At 41.9% G+C, this 20,298-nt stretch overlaps 1 protein-coding gene across 9 annotated transcripts in view; it reads right to left on the reverse strand.

The window, feature by feature from the left end:
- The window catches only part of MBNL3 (muscleblind like splicing regulator 3), a 115,381-nt gene extending 102,446 nt beyond the window's left edge, over nucleotides 1-12,935 (reverse strand). For 4 of the 9 annotated variants that reach the window (XM_072744387.1, XM_072744383.1, XM_072744385.1 and 1 more), the window contains exon 1: nucleotides 11,562-11,851. The gene's annotated coding sequence lies outside the window, so the exon portion shown is untranslated. Of the gene's footprint in view, nucleotides 1-5,557; nucleotides 5,619-11,561; nucleotides 11,852-12,498 lie in introns of those variants that run through there. The other 5 variants (XM_072744386.1, XM_072744389.1, XM_072744388.1 and 2 more) reach the window with 5 other exon arrangements.
- Nucleotides 12,936-20,298: the final 7,363 nt, after the last annotated feature.

Consider the following 20,298-nt stretch of genomic DNA (forward strand, 5'->3'; position numbering starts at 1 on the left):
AAAACAAAACTCAGACGGCTAAAGTGAAAAAAAAAAAGGATCTGACACCCCAAACCAATGACTAATTTTGTTTGCCTAAAACACACCACCAACCATATGCTTGCTGCAGCTGGAAATCTTAATGTGTGCTCTAAATGCCCACACCTTACTATACCTACGCTATGCTCCTCTGTAAATGTTGCTTATGGTGCAATCGCTGCTACGAGCAACGTTATCCCCCAGCCAAGAAACATACATGGTGATGCTTTCTAAAGAGTTTTAATGAATAGAATGAGAAATAGCTAAAAGCTGTCACTCCCAGGATCTGGAAATGTATGCAGTTTCACCCGTCGGTGTGTGTCCATTTTTCTCATCATCAATACAGTAATGTATGTAACAAGGTTTTTTTGGGTGGTTTTTTTGGGGAGGGTGATGGAGTAACACTTTATTATTGTGCTTAATTTGTTTTACATCTCATTTCATAAAGCTAATTACACAACCATTAGCTGTATAAGTCTTTTTCTATTCTAAGGTTTTAAAATAGGGTGTATCTGAAGAGGGAGAAGAGAACTCATTCATAATGACAAAATTTGTTACCAACTCTCTATTAGAGAGGAGATTGTATTTTATTTTCAGAGGTAACTTAAGTTTAGCATTTAAATGTCTGTGATGAAAAGCCTAATTTCATTTCAAATTCTCAGATTTGAGAAAGCAGTAGTAAGATTTAATGACACTGGGAGGCAACTGAGGGCTGGCGTAAGGAGGTGGGTGGTCGGGGGTAAAGACAAGATCCTTAGGATCCAAGTGGAGATGCCAAGTGCCCCAGAAGATAATGTTTTCCTCCCTTCTAATGGTTATTTAAGTCAAGGGAATATGCAAATATTGTCCAGGCTTCTAAGGATGTTTCCAATCTCCTAAAACAGTACACTCAGTACAACCTGTGAGTAAAGCTTTTTCTTTTCTATTACTGGGCTTAATTCTCATTAGTATAAAATAGTAACGAGAAAGCCTATGTGGCTATTGTCTTCTCTATTTGTATAATCATTCACATCAATATCCTAGGTATATTGAATAGACGCTTGCCTTCTGCCTCCTATCCACAGTTTTCAAATTTATTTAATGTCTGCCTTTGTTCACTGCAGAAAAAACAACCATGCTCAGATTTTCTCCCAATGTATGGTAAATGTGTACATTTATATTCTTTAAAAATCAGCTTTCTTCTGGCAAATACATTCTCTCTTGATAGGACCGTTTTTGATTTCTAAGAAATCAAAAGCAATTTTTGAACACTTTAACTTACATTTAACTCATCCTAAAATAAGGTGGGCTTTCTCCTACATTTAAATTTTCTTGACAATTCTTTTCCTGCTAGAAGAACTCAGGCCCAACTATCCCAAGATTTTTAGTGTGGTTTTTTTTTTTTTTTCCTAAGATGTACTTTTTTGCCTTCTGTTCCTAGCTAGCAGTCTTTTCTTTGTCTCGTGTTTTAGCAATACCACTTGGTAAATACAGAATACTGACAGGAAGTGCATCTCCTCAGGATTACAAAATACCATAGACATTAAACCTTATAGCAAGCATCCCAGCAGCAATATGTCTCATTTTTCAGATTGAAAAGCAGATACGTGACTGTCAAGGTATTTAAGTAGCCATTGCTCAGTGTGTCAGTACCACAACCCCCAGTATCCCTCGACCACTTTCTCCTCAAAAGCAGGACAAAATGTTTATTTTTTTAAAGATTTTTTATTCATTTATTCATGAGAGACACAGAGAGAGGCAGAGACACAGGCAGAGGGAGAAGCAGTCTCCATGCAGGAAGCCTGATGTGGGACTTGATCCTGGGTCTCCAGGACCACATCCTGAGCCACCAGGGCTGCCCAATGTTTCTGATTCAGTTTGAAATAAATGCCCACTAAAGCACTGACTTCTCAACCGTTTTGCCAGCAACAAATAGTAAGAAGCATATTTCACATCCTAAGTATGTATGTTTCTAGATCTGAAAAAGCCTCACCAAAAATATCTAACCTTCCTACACAACATATTTTGATATTTTCTTACTATTTTATTCGATTTTGTTTATAAGACTGCTAGTCACAACCTACTAAATGGTTTTCATTATGCACTAATGAGTTGTTGCCTACCACTTAAAAGCTACAATGACAGAATGAATAGACTTTTCCCATGCCATGAGCTAATGTTGGCTCCATATATAGCAGGGTAAATCTTCATTAACTTTGATGGCCCTAGTACAGACTGTGGCAGTTACCTGAGCCAGCTTTAAGTTTATTTTTGAATAACCTATAAAGAATCTGCTAAACAAAATAATGTCAAGGTGGAAGGGGTATGTAACCTCTCAGAACGAGATACTTCTAACATTTTTGGATCATTATTTAAATGCAGCTGTGCTAATTAAATTTTAAATGTGTTAATTTTTCAGGTCAATAGAACACCTACTTAGAAAAACCTTGTTTGTTCTTAGCCCACAACATTTTGTAAACCAGAATATTGTCTTTAAGCTGAGCTAGGAAAATTTTAGTGTATCTTAACATTCAAACTGGGTGATGTTCAAAGAATAAAATCAGGTCTTTAAAAAATATATTTTGTAGTTCTGCCAGTCACTCTTTCTACATCTCCTCGAGGTCTCATCTAATAGCAACAACAGTAATGGGTATAGTATACAGTTCCTTCGTAGAATGCTTTAAACTTCAGAAAACTCTTTTATTTTGTGAACTGGTAATGGCCAGAAATCCTTGGATGACTGGACATTTTAAAAAGCATATAATGACATTTGCCAGACCCAAAAATGAAACTTAATATTTGGTTTGTTGTGCATCTGACAGATTACTCAATCCCATGAAGAAAGCCAGGTGTCTGGCCTGTAATGATTGCCTATATTTCAGAGGTCCAGCTCACCCCCTGCACTCCCCCCACAATTTGGAAGATATGAAAGAAGTTAAAATTTTCAAGGTAAAGGATCAAGCTATGTTCAGAAGTGGGAGTGTCATACAACCTCCCTTACATGGTGGTATCTACTCTAGAACTCAGAACAGATGTTTATCTTCCGTAAGCATTTAACATTTTGGCAAACTGAGGGCTTAGGAAGCTAAGGGAGTGAAGGACAGGCCAGGAAGTCCGGAATGCCTGGATATGAACCTAATCTCGGTCTGACTCTGTTTTTGCTCTAAATCAATGCCAAACTCTTCACACCTCAGCTGCTTTATAGCAGGCAAGAATTACGCTGAGGACAAAACTGTTTCCTGGGAATGTCTGAGGTTAAACGGTTAACATTACAGCCCTCACCCTCAAAGGAACTTCCACAGAAGGCAGAGTGCTCCTGGTACACCTTATTTACTGACATTATATCAGGGAATCCAAATGCAATATTGGCGTCCTGTGAAACTGACCTCGTAAAGGTATCATGCCTTCCATTCCTAAATTCTTGCCTACTTTAGCAACAATCAATTATCTAACCAATTAGGAAAGTCATTCATGTGATTCTTACAGGTTTTTAAGGTAGCTGTAACACCTGGGAGGTGAGTGTTTTCTCTCAGTTAATACTGAGGTGAGTTAGGGGCCCTCATCCTTATCTGTCCCTTCCACCAAAAGGAAAACGTCCTAGTTACCCGAGTCTGGATTTGACAACCTGTGGACCAGCTCGTTGGTTCCAATCCTGAAAAGTCGCCCTGCATCCATCTGTGGCTCTGCCCACGCTGTCCTGGGCCCTTCAAAAGACAGAATGTGGTTTCACTTTCTCCTCACCACCTCCTGATAAAAGAGCCCTGGTCTCTTCGTGGCATTTAATGAATGGTCCTCTCCTCCTGGATTTGGACTTTTGGCCTTTCCAACCGGTCATTAACTGGCAGGAAATGCCCTCCTTGGCAATCACTATTGTGTAAATAGAGCTATAAACTTTCGAAGGCCCCATGCAATTCCCAGACCCTAAAGCTGCACGTGTGTGTGTGGGGGGACTCTTGATTATAACAGCACTGCTTTCCAAATTAAACTCAAACCACATGATACAGTCCATAAAATATACAAAACATGCAGTCCAGTGACAGATTTATTGTGGCCTTACAGAATAAAGCAAAAAAAAAAAAATCTATATGGAAAACACTGCTACTTTTGACCCAAAGAGCCCCCAAACAGGAAGTTGAAAGCAAATCAGCCAGCTGTGGTCTCACGGAGTCACGAAGGAGAACGAGGTGCAACCAGCATTTCCTGTCATTGCTTGTCACCATTTCTGAGTGCCTCTGTCTGAACCGTTTTCTTCGATGGTTAAAAATACGGAAATTTCTTTGGGGATGGATGGAAGGCCAGGAGGCGGCTTAAAAGTGAAAAAAAATGTGACTTTTACCACACATCCCCACCCCCAGTTTACGTAGCACAGGTCACTCGACCAGTCACTTGAACGCCTATATTTTAAGGAACTCAGGAATGGACCGTATTAGTAAAATAAGTATTTACAACTGGACATTAGCTAGCCTTATTGTTTCCTGTTCATTTAGGATCAATTTTGAGAGCTGCTATTATATTAGTAAGGGAGAGGATTGCAGACTGCAGCATCTCATAGAGGAGGAACTCACTTCTGAGACTTGGTCTCTCTGCCCTGGTTCCCTCTCACCATTCCACAAGGTGACTTCAAAGTGCGTGCGTGCATGAGAACTTTCCAAGGGAATCATATCTTAGATCCTTTTATTACTATTATCATTATCACACTCTTTGCAACACGTGGAGGTATTCTTGTCTTTTTCCAGCAGTATGAAATGCCAAGCCCTATGGCACATTGTTCCAGCCTGTCAACTTTGCTATACAAAGGAGCTTTGGAAGGGGTTTTAGCCAGAAAGTAAAAGCATTTTGCCCTCTTATTATCATGACACTGAAGCTCTCAGTATGTACAAATGAGTCCCCCAGCAAAACCAGGTTTCTCTCTCTGAGAAAGAGGATTCATACATGTTAGCAAGGCAGCGAGTTGCCTGGGCAAAAGTCCCCCAACCCAAATCTAAAGTCTTTCTCAAAAAGGCCCTCTTGGGGTGCCTGTCAATCAGAGCCCAGATCCTGGCTCGCAGAAAGCTGGTAGCGCCCTTACTGACTGTGGCCTCTGCATCCACCTGAGGCCACTGCCACTACCACAGGCAATCATGAAACAGATCAGGTTACTTGGCACTCCAGTCTTCCACCTCATGTTTTCTGTATTTTGAAGCCTTTAGACCTAAAATGTGCCCTTATCACACATACGATTTTTCACTCCTAACTTCTGGGTGAGCTAATAAGGTCTTTTCTTCAGGCTATCTAATTACGAAAAATGCTCACATGAACTGAGGAGTTTAAATTGTTCTCAAAATCACTTTGGAAAAGAATACACTCCTCTACTTTGGGATCTTCATTGATCACAGACAGCAAGCATTTTGAGAAGCATCTGTGAACTGTGAACCCACACCTGGACCATCACCCAAACACCTGACTTTTCAGAGAACAAATGCAACCTCCATGTGGGCGCTGCAGGGAAATGTGGCCTCCATTGTTCCATGGGTCTTGCTGAATGTGTCTCTATACATGCAGGAGCAGCATTACATCGTACCTGAATCGAATCTTAATAGAGCAGCCACTTTAACAGCACGTGATCACCTCATTTTCTTGGTCTGTAAAGCACAAAATAGGAATTATACTAAGGGCTATATGCCCAAGATAATATTATACGCGGTGCTTTTGTTTTGCATTGTTTTGTTTTCCTTCATGAAGGTTGAGGACTACCAGACAAAAGGTGAAATGCAAGCTTTCTGGTTTTCACTGGCTTTTTTTTTTTTTTTTTTTTTTTGCTTACAGCCCCCCCGCCCCAATCCTACCCCCTTGTTTGGTCTCTTCATACTGTCACATAAGGGGAGATTGCTTGAGGCTGTACCTAAAGAGTGATGGTCCTCTGGGCACAAAAGATAATTGTGGGAGATGCGAAATGGCAGCTCTTGTGTCTCTTGTACCATGTGGACTTTGCTTTCTGGATCCAGTAAAAAGAGGCGCTATTCATACCTGTATCTTGGTAAATAAAAAACTATGCAAATTCAACCTCCAAATGGGCAGTGTTTAACTGAAAATGAGACAGCCCTCAGCGTCCTTTTGGTTTTTGTCTGTAACTTCATCACTTTCTAAACTACACGTGGCACAAGGCTTCCAAGTCCCTGTATTTCTCTTTTTTTTTTTTTCTTTTAATCTGGTGCAACGGTTTGAAGAACTATTTCTACAGAACTTCTTGTTGAAGACTGATTTCCCTGAGACAGGAGGCAGATACAGGTAAATGTAACTGCACGTGATAGAAAAAAACAGCAGCTGGCTTGCAGGCCACTCCTTGAGGACTCAGCCCAAAGGCTGCCGCTGCTTGCTCTGCCCTGAGCCTGTTCCAGCTGTTACCGTGGCTGCCACAGGACACTCACCCTGGGCTTCAGTCTGATTGTTGCTGTTGTGGTTATTACTGATTTTGCGGGGAGGAGGGGGGACACTAAAGATAGAGATACTGCTACCTGAAATCACAGGAAAGATGTTGATAAAAATCTAAGGACCAGTTAGAAAGACTAATCTACACTTCTATTTAACAAACTTTTATGGAGCGCCTACTACATGCCGGGCATGGAGGATGTGAGACCAGAAAGCCCAGCCAACTGCCTGATAAGTGGCCTAGGGACCCCTGAACAAGCCCAAAGATACGTCTCTCAAACTTCCACATCAATTGCAGGAAATGCCAGGAAGCTCAGGATGCAAAGAATCCGATGCAGATAATTTTGAAGCAGTTTGAATGATTCAAAATGGAAAAGAAGAGCCAGTTGGGATACCTGGGTGGCTCAGCGGTTTAGTGCCTGCCTTCATCCCAGGACGTGATCCTGGGGTCCTGGGATCGAGTCTCACATCGGGCTCCCTGCATGGAGCCTGCTTCTCCCTCTGCCTGTGTCTCTGCCTCTGTGTGTGTGTGTGTGTGTGTGTGTGTGTGTGTGTCTCATGATTAGATAAATAAAATCTTTTTTAAAAAAAAGGAAAAGAAGAGCCAGCAAACTGCCAAGCTCTAGGATGCTCCCATGGCCTCAGGAGATCAAATAGCCTGTCAGAAGTTTCTAGTGCCAACTCCCCACATTTCGGTCCAGACTGCCTTTCTCAATTGGAGGCCCTTTCTTCCTGGGCCTGTTGAGTTCACCCATGGTGCAGGCATAAAACAAACTCCTGCCTGAAATGGGAAACAAATCACTCTTACTCATAAGCCAATTTGGCACTGATGGAAGTGGGCCTTGAGAGTGGACATAGTATTTAACAAGCGTGCCTAATTGATTCCTAAATCTCTAAACAGGCTCTTTTCTTCCCCTTAACACTTTGTCCTCACGGCTGTTACAGAGTTCTGGGATGACTGTGCTGGAGTTTCTTGAAAAGCATCGTATGCACACAGAGGGAAAATTTATGTGTGTATCATATATACATGCACATGAATATACACATAGATACATATGCATATTATACTCACATACATACATACACTACACTACACACACACATGCTCATGTGCATTTCCATCAAACTTCTGGGATGCCTGGTTGGCTCAGCGGTTGAGCACCTGCCTTTGGCTCAGGGCGTGATCCCAAGGTCCTGGGATCAAGTCCTGCAACAGGCTCCCTGCATGGAGCCTACTTCTCCCTCTGCCTATGTCTCTGCCTCTCTCTGTGTCTCTCATGAATAAGTAAGTAAGATCTTTTTAAAAAAAGACATTTAAATCAAACTTCCTTTCATTCTTCCTTTCTCTTGAGTATCCTTTTCCCAAAAGTTCACTGCCTGGAATTGAATAGATACTTGCCCATAATCCTCCAGGCAGAAGTCAACGCATGGCTGTATATATTGTTCAAAAGTGACAAATAATTTGTGCACGCATGTATGTGTGTGCTTGTGTGGATGTGCCCAGACAACCTGGGAATACCTTTATTTCTCATCCAAAAATAAGGTCCCTCTTTCCAGACTGCATCATGCCTCCAACCAATCTTTTAAAAACTCTGTTGCTCCATTTAATATGAAGTAGAAATAAATGATGGATTGATATTGCGTTTTTACTAAAATGAGCTGGAAAAAAAAACATCTCTCTGATCCCTTTTAGATCACATGGATGTCATTAACACTTGGTAATGTAACAGATACCTTATTTATCCTAATCCTCAAAGGTGTCCCTCCAACACTGTCATTTGGCTGTCTTGAGACGATATATAACCATTTAGGAAGAGCAGGATGCCTTGGAACCATCTGGTTTCCTTAAGATCTGAAAGCCCACATGAATACAGATCTAATTGCTTTCTTTTTGGTCATAATTTGTGTTTGTTTGTTGTTTGGTTGGTAATTAAAATTAAACGACTTGCTCCCAAACACAGTTTATTCTCCTAGGGAAAAAAGAAAAATTGCCACCTCATTTTATCTGAGGTACACATTTCCTTCTATTTTCGAAGTGACAACCGTATCACACCTCAGGAGGGGCAGAAAAAGCCCACAAAGAAACACAACTTCTGACTTCCGTTTTCCGACATAACATACACTGAGAATGGGGTTGGGGGGAATCCATCTGTTCAGCCTGAGAGACCCTGTTTAAGAAAACACAAGACTGTGGAAGAACCTTGAGGTAGAGGTGACTGTAGCCTTGCGCTCTTTCAGACACTAGTTTTTTTTTTTTTTTTTTTTTTGACACTAGATAGTTTTAACATGGCAGTGACCATTATCTACTTTTAATTACAGGATCAGATTACTTGTCAAACATGTAACTTATTCTTATCTGCTATGCCCCAATCCCTGTTTGTTGTCCTACCAGACAACATCATTTATTTCCAAACAGGAAAATACCATCCCCTTCCTGAATGTATTGTGTTATTAAGTAGGAGCAGTGTATGATTTTCAGAATGAAAATCTTCATCACTTGATGGCTTCTCACCCCCTTCCTCTTATCCCCTCTCACATCTAAAGACAGCTGGGTAGAGAACAAAATTGTACTTCAAACTATATTGTCAGCATTTGCAGAGCAGCCAATAGACTGTCACTGTTCCAGCACGTGCAGTACAAAACCTTTTTTTCCTTCCCCCAAGCTGCTCTGGTTACTTCTTCACACTGTAGAGCTGGGCAAGATAATAAAATACCTACTGGTCAGAAAAATGAATTACACGAGAGCCTAGAGGTACAGTGAGAAGCAAATAGAATGCAGACAATTAGGAAAGTGGACCATCTCACCTACTTTAAATTTTTCAGTTCCTGCAGGTACACAAAAATGTACTGTCGCAATTAAAAGGTGGGCACGAAATCTGCTCCTTTGTGAATTTACAAATTACTCATTTTTTCTTTTCTGATTCAACATCTTGCAAGTGTCTACTTTGCATGAAGCTTTGCTTAGGTAAAGGGTGGGTACAAGGGAATACCAAAGATACTTTGGATACCAGCTCATAATCATACGTTTTATATCCCCCTGAAAGAGCAGCTGCTGTAAAATGCCTGGAGTGGACAGTTGAGGAAAAAAAGGTACTTTATAATAGTCCTGGGAATCATTATGACCGCTTAAAGCAGCAAAGGAAATTAGAGAAATGAAGTAGCTCTTAGAAGTAGAGCAAAACATGCAGTCACCACCTCCAGCCTCGCACTATATCAATTCTCTCTCAAAATATTTTTTTTCTGGCAAACCCCTTCACTGATGTTTTCACACAAGGTCTCCAATCTCCTCACTATATGAAGCTGCAGCATGTTAACCGGCAAAACTTCCCCCTAACGTCTCTGATACTAGTTTAGCTGGTCTATTCTGGCCTCAAGGTTTAATCTTTTCATTTTTTTTAAGGATGCTTTTGGTCCAAAGTCATTCAGCACCAAGGCAGCACATCAGGGGGCCAAGTGTGTTGAAGTGAGATCTAAGTCTTTAAGCACTAAAAATGGGAGAAGTTGGTCTGGGTCACCCTCCACCCCCATCCCCAGGGCAACAACACAGGTATCTGTTTGCTCTACCTGCAGGAACTCTCCTTTCAGATGTGAAGCAATGAATCCCCTACACACTTCTCTCAAAAACGATCTGGAAACACTGATGCAAAATTCATTGTATAGTAAATTCCACTGTAAACAGTTCATTTTTTCCTTTCTAGGCACACCGCAGCACCTGGGCAGGAAAACTGCACTGTTTTTAATAGGTGCAAAACAATCACTTTCACCCCTTCCTAGAAGCTTGCTAAATTTAGCAGAAGAGTCTGCCAGCCAGTAGCTTCTATTGCTCAGGAAGAAGTAAAAAGTGGACAGAGGCAGAATATCAGCTGGCTATAGGCAAAAGCCCTTTTACACTATGTTTAGGGAAGTTTCCATAAACGTGAAGGCAGCCCCCAAAGGTACTGCATACTGAGGGAAAATTTTAAAAACAACTTTAAAAAGTTGTTATTTAAACATCTGCATAGGCAAAAAGAAGGTACGAAAATAACCAGAAAAATCTGAGGTCTCTGGTAAGCCTCATTGTCAATATTCCTTTTATCGGAGGTTGGGGAGAACCACGGATGAATTATATTAAGGATGCCTGGTCACTTGGATTGCTATTTCAAGTGTCCACTTTCCAACCATCACATCAGTAATCACCCAGACTTATCGATTAAACCAGGGAGTCAACGCAGTGAAAAATCAGCAGTCATTTCAAAATTAAATCTTGTAATAATTGTTTTAATTGATGCTTTCCCATGAAGTTAATACATTCGTAGAGAAAGGATACCAGCTCATAATCATAAGCTTTATCTCGTATGTACGGATCCATGCCCAATTAAGCAATTTGGGAATATCTAGGAAAAGAAAAAGAACTCCTCTAAAACACACTACCTCGAGTACAGCAATATAGTAAGTTCAACCTCACTGTTGTATCCATACGTATCAATCAATAGACAGTAGTCCGAGCACACAGTAGGTCCACTACAGTAATGCTAGAACTACACAAATAAATCACCTGAATGTTAAGTTTCGTTACTTGCCTTGATTTAATTTCGTTTTCTTACCATAAAAGCTGACTGTGTGAATGCTAAAAATAAAGTTACCTTTTGCTAAAAATAAAGTACCTTTACACTATGTTTAGGGAAGTTTTCATAAACGTGAAGCGAAGGCAGCCCGTTAAGCCTCCTAAAATCTATCCCCATGCCCTTCAGATGCCGGTAGTAAAAGCGAGCTGCCAAATGTGTTGATCCAGAGCGGGAAAAGACAAGGCTCTGCAAGGAAGCTGGGGCACTGCTCACGATATCGCACGAACACGGGGGAATTAGGTGTTAAAAGCCTTTGCTGATGATATGCCACGCAAGAAATGCATTTGAATCACACAGCAAAAAAAAAAAAAAAAAAAAAAAAAAAAAATCCGTATAGAAATAGAAGAAGAACACGAAGGAAAAGGCAGAGAAAAGGAAAGACGGAAGAACAGGAAGAAGAAGAAAGATTAAAACCCCCAGATTGCAGCAAAGTTACAGTGTTACTTTTCCTTTTACTTGCTACTTGAAAACTAAAGTTTAAAAGGCATTTGATTTCGTTGGCGTCCCAGGAAGGCAGCCGCTCTCACAACCCCGGCTCAACTCCAGCCTTACCTTATTATGCTGCCAGCGCAAACCCAGGGGCTAAGGGGTCTTGCTCTCAGCGGCAGCGGCGGGGGCAGCGACAGCGGCACATGCCATCTGTTAGCAGCAGAAGCAAAAGCAGCGCTGCGCGAGGTGGCCCCGGTGCCGGGGGAGCATTTAGCAGGGGTGCGTACTGAATGCCGCCATTTTAAAGCGAGGCTCCTGAAATCATTAGATATAAGCAAATTAAAGCCCGCCCCACCTACAGAACTTCATGCCTGGGACGTGCAACCCTGCTCCGAGTCGCCGCTGTGGGGTGTAAAATGTCAAAGGCGAGGGACAAGCGCACAGGGACTCCCGGACTGAGGCGACGATCCCGGCGCTTCCCCGGCCCCTCCGCCCCGACCCCCCCGGGCTCGCGCGAGCCTCCCTTCGGGCCCCGAGGCGAGGAGCTTCGCTTTGGCTCCCAAGCGCGGGGGCCTCCGGCCGGAGCAGGCCGGCGCCCTGGAGCGTGGGGGGCGCCCGGCTCGGGCCTCCCCCCCACTTCTCCCAAGCTCTTGGTTTAGTCCGCGCGGAGCACACCTCAGAGCTCTCGGCTCCCTCGCGGCGGCGGGCGTGGGGCTCCCGCCCCGGCTAGTAGCTGCTATGGCAACCCGGGCCCCAACCCCGCCCGGCCTCGCCAAAGGCGTGCCCTGCGCCCGCCGGCAGGGTAGAGCCCGCGGCCGCCGCCGGCCCCCCTTACCCCCCACCCCCGGCGCCCGGTCAGCGGGACGCGCCGCGGGAATGGCGCTCATGGGGGGTTTCAGGCGCCAAAAACGGCAACTCGCGCGCAACTCCTCGGGCGGGTCGAGAGGCGCTCGGGCAGCGGGAACGCTGGGCCGGCCCTCAGCCGCCCGGCCCCGCCCCGCCCGGCCAGGTAGCGCGGCGCGCCCCGCACCGTCACAGCCGCCGCCGCCGCTAACCTCACCTGGCTCGGCACGCGCGGCTCCCCGCGTCGGCTGGCCGCTGCGGACGGGGCGGGAGTCAGGCGGCGGGCGGCCCCCGCTCCCGCGCCCACCCGTTCCTTCGTTGGCCTCCTTCCCGCCGCTCCCAAAGAGCGCCAAAAGTCGCGCCCCCGCTCCGAGTGCGGGCACTTTCCTTCTGCAGGGCGCTGTTTCGTCGCCAAATGTATTCTTTGTGTGCTTCGTTCATTCGTGCGTGGTTCTCTGAGAGCGTCGCGCGGGCTTTATTCTCAGGGGGTGTGGCGCCTCTCCCCCCCAAACCCGGCGGCCCAGCCTCCGTTACAAAGGCTCTCAGTCGTTTCTTTATTAGAGGAGCGGGGGACAAATCATAACGCTCAGGTTTTACAAAAGCGAAAACAAACAGAGCTCGCGCACATCCCCGAAGAGGGGGCAGGGAGGCGGCAAAGTTTCTAGAGCTCCAGGAACTGAAGTGCGAATGAGAAATGCTGTACGCTTAGAGGCACTTCAGATACGGGTGAAGTGAGACAGGTAATTCCCTAAAAATGGCCTTAGTCAACAAATATGTTGGCTCACTGGAGGCCAGAGAAAGTAAAAGAAAAAGAATACTCACCAGCTGCTTTCCTGGGAGCTGACTTCTGTAAAAGTCCCAATCCTTTATTTCCCTTTAAGAACCCCAGGGAAATCTTGACTGGTGCCAATAGTTTCCCTTCTTCGATGGACTTTGAAGGGAAGCAAGAGCCCTAGGGTAGGGTCCTCGATACTTGTGAAACGGACAAAGCAAATGCAATTTCATATTTTGATTAAAAAACGTGCATCTGGACAGCTAAATTACCAGTTTCAATCTAATGCAAGTGTAATAGGAACACCAGCTGTCCCTTAATTGGAGCCCCAATAATAAACGCGTGCTTTTATTTAATTTTATGAGGACAATTGTACTTGATAACATACGCATATGCGAGAGCCTCAGTGACAAGCTCATAGCAATTCATGTGCTGCTCTCCTGCCATGAACTGCTTCACCCCACTGCAGAGTTCTACATGCTCTCCAGAAAGTGCAAAAAAACATCGCAGGAGACGTTTAAGTTGCAGTTACGTTGAGAAACCAAGCGAATTCTCAGGCCCATTACATTTTTTAATTCTGCCAGACTGATCCCAATAGAATTCTCCCATCTAATTTTAGGTAAGAAATCAATGTCTGCTTGTTAAATGCCAGATAATAGGAGCAGGATCCTAATGGTTGGAAGGAGAACACTGGCACAAACTGCCCTTTAAATAATTGAGACACACCCCCCCCTCCCCAAGGCATTTGGCGAGGATTGTGAAAGTTATCAGGACGATGTGCAAGGACAGCTTCTGATACTTTTGTCATCATGGGTAGAATCCTACCGTAAGTGGAACAGCGCAGGAGTTTCTGGTTATGTGAAGAAAAAGGTAAACAGAAAGACTAATTCCTAACCCCCTCTGCCCACCTCCTATGGAGCTTGCCTAATTACCTGCACTACTCTCTAAAAGTCAAACTTGGCTGCCATGTAGGAAGTGGCTTTGGCAGTCCAGGAACTACCATAGCTAAAAGGAGGAGGTGTTGGCTACTGCAGTAGTCTGGAGAGAAGGGCAGGGCTGACTTATATAACTTTATACACCATGATCTAACAAATGAGGAACTGTTATCACAGTGAGTCAACAAAGGAGTCTTTATACTAAACGTAACTTAGGTCAAAACCAGTGCGTTTACCTCTGTCCACCATTGTAAACCACATCTCCTGTGGGGCACTCCAGCTTTCCCTAATCCCCAAACCGGCTCGATTTTATTGTTATTGCATTGGTGAAATAATCATTTTATTATAAATGTAAGGTCATAAATAGGTCAATTTGCTAGCTCTCGAGATAGTATAGCTTCAACATATTATTCTTTTGTTCGCCATGTCTGACCAGTGAAAGTTGCAAATGAGGTTTTATTATTCACTTTTGTCCACACTGGAGAGGAAGACAGCCCTATAAACAAATTTTAGCCCAGTAAATTGTCCTTTTACCCCAGGTGGTATGGCCTCCACAAATGAAGCTAGACAAATTTTCATGCCACCAGGTCACTGGGGAGTGTTCTCAAAGACAGTGGGAAATTGCTGTTGCCTCCCCTTAGCACTATAAAAGGGCTTATTTGCTCTGTAGGGTGGACCCACCTTGGAATTACTTTCTACTTTAGTAGTTAGAGCTAACCAACATTTTCTTTTCTTTTCTTCCCCCTTAGGCATGATTGGGGGCACGACCCAGGAAAAATCGAGTTGCACGCTGACTCATCCACAAGATGAGTTCTTAATGTATATACATTATAGTCTCTGAATTCTTACACTTGTTCCCCAATTGCATTTTGGGCTAGTCTCAGAACCACTATTCCTCAGGGATCTTTAAAGGGAAGTACCTCACAACACCTGGATTTAAATGTTCAGTCCTGTCCCTCTGCCCCAGCCAGTCAAACAAAGGTATACACAGCAAATATTTGAATACACCCAGGGAACATGCTCCCGTACTCTCACTATGTCTTAATGCTTAAGCATTATTAATAGACGTTTACGCAGACATGTGTAAGGCTAAAACTCTAGATAACGAGGTAGCAGCCTCTCGAGTGACACATTCATCCAATGTATATAATTAACTTTGAGACAGGAAAGAATTCTCAAAGTTATGTAATGGTTTATTATTATTTATTATAATCCATAGCCTAATGAACACTGCTGTGTTTTCAAAGATGCTGGATGGGTGGGGTTGTTGAACTCTCAATTTTACTCCTGTCAAGGCATTATAACTCATTTATTATTCCCTTTAAGAGATTGTCAGTGGACATCTGGGTGGGGTCGTGCTATGCACAGAAGGTGAAGGATCTTCTTCCCCTTTTGAACCTGTAGAATTATTCTCACCAGCCTAGCATTATTAGCAAATAGTTAAGTACTGTTTGCTGCTGCTATGTTGTGGTCATTCCATACAGAAGCCTCTGGCGATTTAAGGATGGTTGACATTGATTATTCATCCATTTCTGAAGAGTCTTTTTCATTGGGAATTGGGAATTGGGGGTTTGGGATTCACACAAAGGTTCTGACTGATAGGGGAGGGAAAAAGCAGAATTGGGATGTCAAAAAGGTTTAGACAATCAAAGAAATGTTGGTTTCCAAGGTAAGCCCTTTGTAAAATGATGCACACTGTGTTTCTTACAGAAGAGAGAAGGCAATTCAATAAGTAACTGCATGCCAAAATCATTGCAAGCCTAGATAATAAATTGATCAACAATTCTCAGGTTGTAAACAAAATTTCTGAAATTCAGATTTTTCTTTCACTTGGGCAAAATTTTCACAATTCTCTGGACATGTTCTAATAAACACAGAAGAAAACAGGAAAAGTATTGAAGAGTCACATCCTTCAAAACACACCTAGGCCTGATGGAGTTATAAAACAATTTTTCCCTTAAGCCTTTGAGGAACATATTATATGAATTATCCCTGGGTATTGAAAAGTATGGTTTGTTTCTTAAAATTCTCCTTAGAGGGAAATGTGGCAAGAATGATACAGATAAAAATGATACAAAAATGTAAGAATAATATAAAAGGTAAGAATGATATGAAGAAGAAAAACATGGCCTATTATCACTTAGGAATACGATAGTTATAATAGCAACAATTTAATGTGGAAGTACTCCAGGTAGCTCATTCGATCTTCACAACAATTCTTATAAAGTAAATATTATTATGCTTCCTTGTTAAGAACAGAAAAGGCTCATCCAAAGTGATAAAGTTAACAAAGCGATTAAGTGGCAGAACCAGGATTCAAAGTTTTCTCTGTTGGTACGGCTCATGCTTTTTGCTACTACAAAGTACTGAATAAAGCTGTTATAGGGCCTTTTCAAGATTTTTAAAAAAGATTTTATTTATTTATTTATTTATTTATTTATTTATTTATTTATTTATTTCTTCATGAGAGACACAGAGAGAGAGAGAGAGAGAGAGAGGAAAAATTTATTTATTCATGAGAGACACACACACAGAGAGAGGCAGAGACACAGGCAGAGGGAGAATCAGGCTCCATGCAGGGAGCCCGATGTGGAACTCGATCCTGAGTCTCCAGGATCAGGCCCTGGGAAGAAGGCAGATGCTCAACCGCTGAGCCATCTAGACGTCCCAAATAAACAAAATCTTAAAAAAAAAAAAAAAACAACAGGACCCAAACAAGCTTTTGTTCCTCTGTAAGTTCAGTGTTCAGTGTTTCTAAGAAAGTCTTATTTTGGTAATAAGGTATGAAGATAAGTTAAAAGTGAATATTAGAGAGGAAAAAATTAAAAATTAAAGATAGAGAATTTTTTAGACAACATTAGAATAAACCTAGAAAAGCCACAGAATTAAAACGTTTAGAGGGAGCTATAGATTTCACAAAATACAAGATTCGTCTTGGAAAGCCAATTAAATATCTACCAATAAGCCAACAAAAAGGAGAAGTAACACATTTACAACAAAGCAAAAACATTAAAGTATTTGGAAAAAAGTCATATACACAATAGTGTGAGAAAAAGAAATAATACGACACCTTCATGGCAGAAAGAAAAACCCGAGTAAATGTAAAGTCACACTACATTTCTTAATGGGAAGCCAATAGTATGAAGCTGATACTTCTTCACACCTTGATTTATAGATGTAAACTATTCAAATAAAGACATCTCGTATTTCAAAAATGATACCACATTAACTTGTGGTAACGGTTGTACGTGATTGTCCTAGAGAAAGATATCTAACAGAAGTAGCAAATAGTATAAATTAACATTGGTTAAAATAACAGAATTCTGACACAAATCAGAAATATCGATGAGTAAATGTGTTACTGATACCAGGAAAAAGGCTGTAATAAATGCAAGAATTGAATGTTTGATGAACAAAGCATAATAAACAATGGGAGAAAACTCATTATTTAGTAAATTCAACTGGGGTATACATAATGATTCTTTCTGCATGAATAAAAAATCAAACATCTAAATAAAACTAAAAAAATTAGCTATCGACTATAGTATATAACTCAACTATAGGAATTTTAAAGTTTTGAAGTGATAGAAAACATTGCAAAGGAAACACTGGTCAGAGAGTACAACATAATACAAAAATGTAAAACCATTATCAAAACTAAGATTAAGTGGTGAAAATGCTAGGAAGATCATGGATAAATGAATAGCATGTAAACTGTATACAGAGGTACTATAATTTCAAGACCATTACCAGATCCCCAAGAGACAAAGGGTCAAAGAATATCATGTCACTAGAAGAAATATATATAGTTCCAACTAGGAGGCACCATTTGATACTTGAGGTAATTGCCAAAAGTAATTTACAAAACCCAATACTACACAGGATCTGGAAGAACAGGCCCATTCAAGTTGCTGAAGGCATTGTAAAATGGGTCAAGAGTCATAAAAATGTTCATAGTCGTTGAACAGAGTCCAATTCTGGGAAATTATCCTAACATAATAATTCAAAAAAAGAAGAAAAAAGCAGCCTTCATTTTAATATCAAAAGCCTTAAAACAACCTAAATATCCAATAATAAGGGGAATGATTGAAGTATTTATTATATATTAATGCAGTGAAATTATTTGAACATGGTAGAAAAACAGAAAATTGTACAGGAAATAACGTTAATAAAAGGTTAAGATGCAAAATTATATTTTTCCACTGATTGCATCCATGAGTATTCATAAGGATAATGATCTGGAGAGCCCAAAGATTTGTATCTATGTTTTTTTAAGCTAATACTGGGGACATTTAAAGGATTTTTAAAAAAATTTTGGCAATCTGTCTAATAAAGCAGTATTAAATTGGAGAGAGAATTATTTCGATGTGAGAATTAGACCTCTCAAACTACTTCTATTTCTCTCACCTTCTGCTATTTATTTCTCTTTTCCCCTGCATTTCTCAACAGCTGCTCTTTTATCCTCTCCAAATATTTCTGCAGCCCTTTGTCTCTCTTCCAGCCATCTCTTTCTTCTCTTCCATCATCTCCTTTACTCCACCTTTCTTCTTTTTATGCTGAGCTCTTTTTGTGCTTCTGTTCTTGGAATGGTTAAAATATCAGACAGAAAAGTATTTTATTTATCTGTTGAAGAAAACACTGCTCTTGTTCCTTGTAAACGTGGATGAGCTGAATTCATTATTTTAAAAAGGCACCTGGATTGGATTGTGTTTTAATTATTTATGCAAGGCCAAGGCCAAATCAAACGCTTCTACCAGGCCCTAAACTATGTCAAGTAGAAAGCACTTCACATCCTAATTCCATTAGATTTGTCATCACAGAAAGAACAACGAACGTTAATGTGAAAGATACATATTCGCATGTATAGGAAACCCTTGCTCTTCTCATTTTCGCATTTTCAAGTATCCGACTTTTAGTCATGCCAAAACATGCTCTAACCTCCATGCAACATGTGGATACAATAATGACTATCTCATTGCATTTTGCATTGGAGATATTGTGAATGTCATACGGATAATGAACAGGCACTCTTAATCATGGAACCGGAGGAAAAACTGAATGGTAACAAACCAATGCTGAGAATGGGCAAGAAGCTCAAAAGTATCCCTTGGTAATATAGTGACCTCAGGCAAGTTAATTTAATCTCTCTCGATTTCCTGCTATAGAAAGTGCAGGTCATTCTAGAATCTTCCTTGTAGCAGATGTGGTGGGATTCAATATGACAAGGTTTGGAAAGCACTGACTGTGCCTGGCACATAGCGAGTGCCCCTTTAGTGAGAGAAGGTAAAGGGCACTGCAGATTTGAAGTCACAGGGTGCACATGGGCTTATAGGCGGCAATTCGAGGGCATGTCAGGGACAGAGAAAAGATTGGCTTGTCGGTAGTCTTATGGAAGGGTTAATTTGGCAAATTTTCCTTTTCCTTTTAGAAAAGATAATTAGTCACACCTCAGGTGTTTCCTATCAAACCTTCAGCTTGGCTGCTAACCAGGTTGAGGCATTCCTTCCCATTCTGGAGTGGAGTGAAGAAGGGAGGGTTTTCAGGGCAGTTCCTCGTCAATCTTTGTGCAACACAGGTTGATGTCTGGAAGAAGAAAGAAGGTGCTATCAGTCCCAGAGTAACTTAGGCTCCTAGGAGCAAGGTCAGAATGCCAGAGCAGTGGCCTGTCTCTGCCCTGCTGAATGGGGGCATGGCTGCAATATCCTGGATGTGGGACAAGAGCATGTACCTCGCTGGTAAGTCTCTATGAGCCCATGGCAGCATCTGGTCTACCTACTGACGCTATGTGGGAAGAGGGGACTTGAACTTGAGATACTGAGGGGTATAGTATAGTGATTAAGGACACAGATCATAGAGCCATGTGTTCAGTTAGTACAAGTGTTACCTGGAGCAAGTTACTTACCCTCTCTGTGCCCTGGTTCTTCATTTGAAAAGGGATGATGATAGTACCTACTGAATTAAATAAGAGCACCGCCCACCAGATCATGAGTGTTGGCAATTTTCATCCCTGGCCAAATGGCCCATTTCTCAGCCTCTCTTGCGATCAGGATAATTTTCTTCCTGGGTCCAGGGGGGATATGTAAGGAGGACCGTGCATTTTTCTCTTTGAGCCAAACTTGAGTGGGTGGGACATAATAAAAGCCATAAGATAGTGGCTTTGGCACCAGGGTGACTTTGCAAACGACCATAGACACCAGAATGCGGCTAATCTTGAAAGCTTGGGTCGTGGGAAGCACTCTTTTCCTCTCTGGGCTGCAATGAGACCTCAAATTTTGTGCCATCATGCTTAATGTCTTCAAAAAACCCCTCT

The sequence above is a fragment of the Vulpes vulpes genome, chromosome X (genome assembly GCF_048418805.1).
Source record: "Vulpes vulpes isolate BD-2025 chromosome X, VulVul3, whole genome shotgun sequence".
Classification (NCBI taxonomy): Eukaryota; Metazoa; Chordata; class Mammalia; order Carnivora; family Canidae; genus Vulpes; species Vulpes vulpes.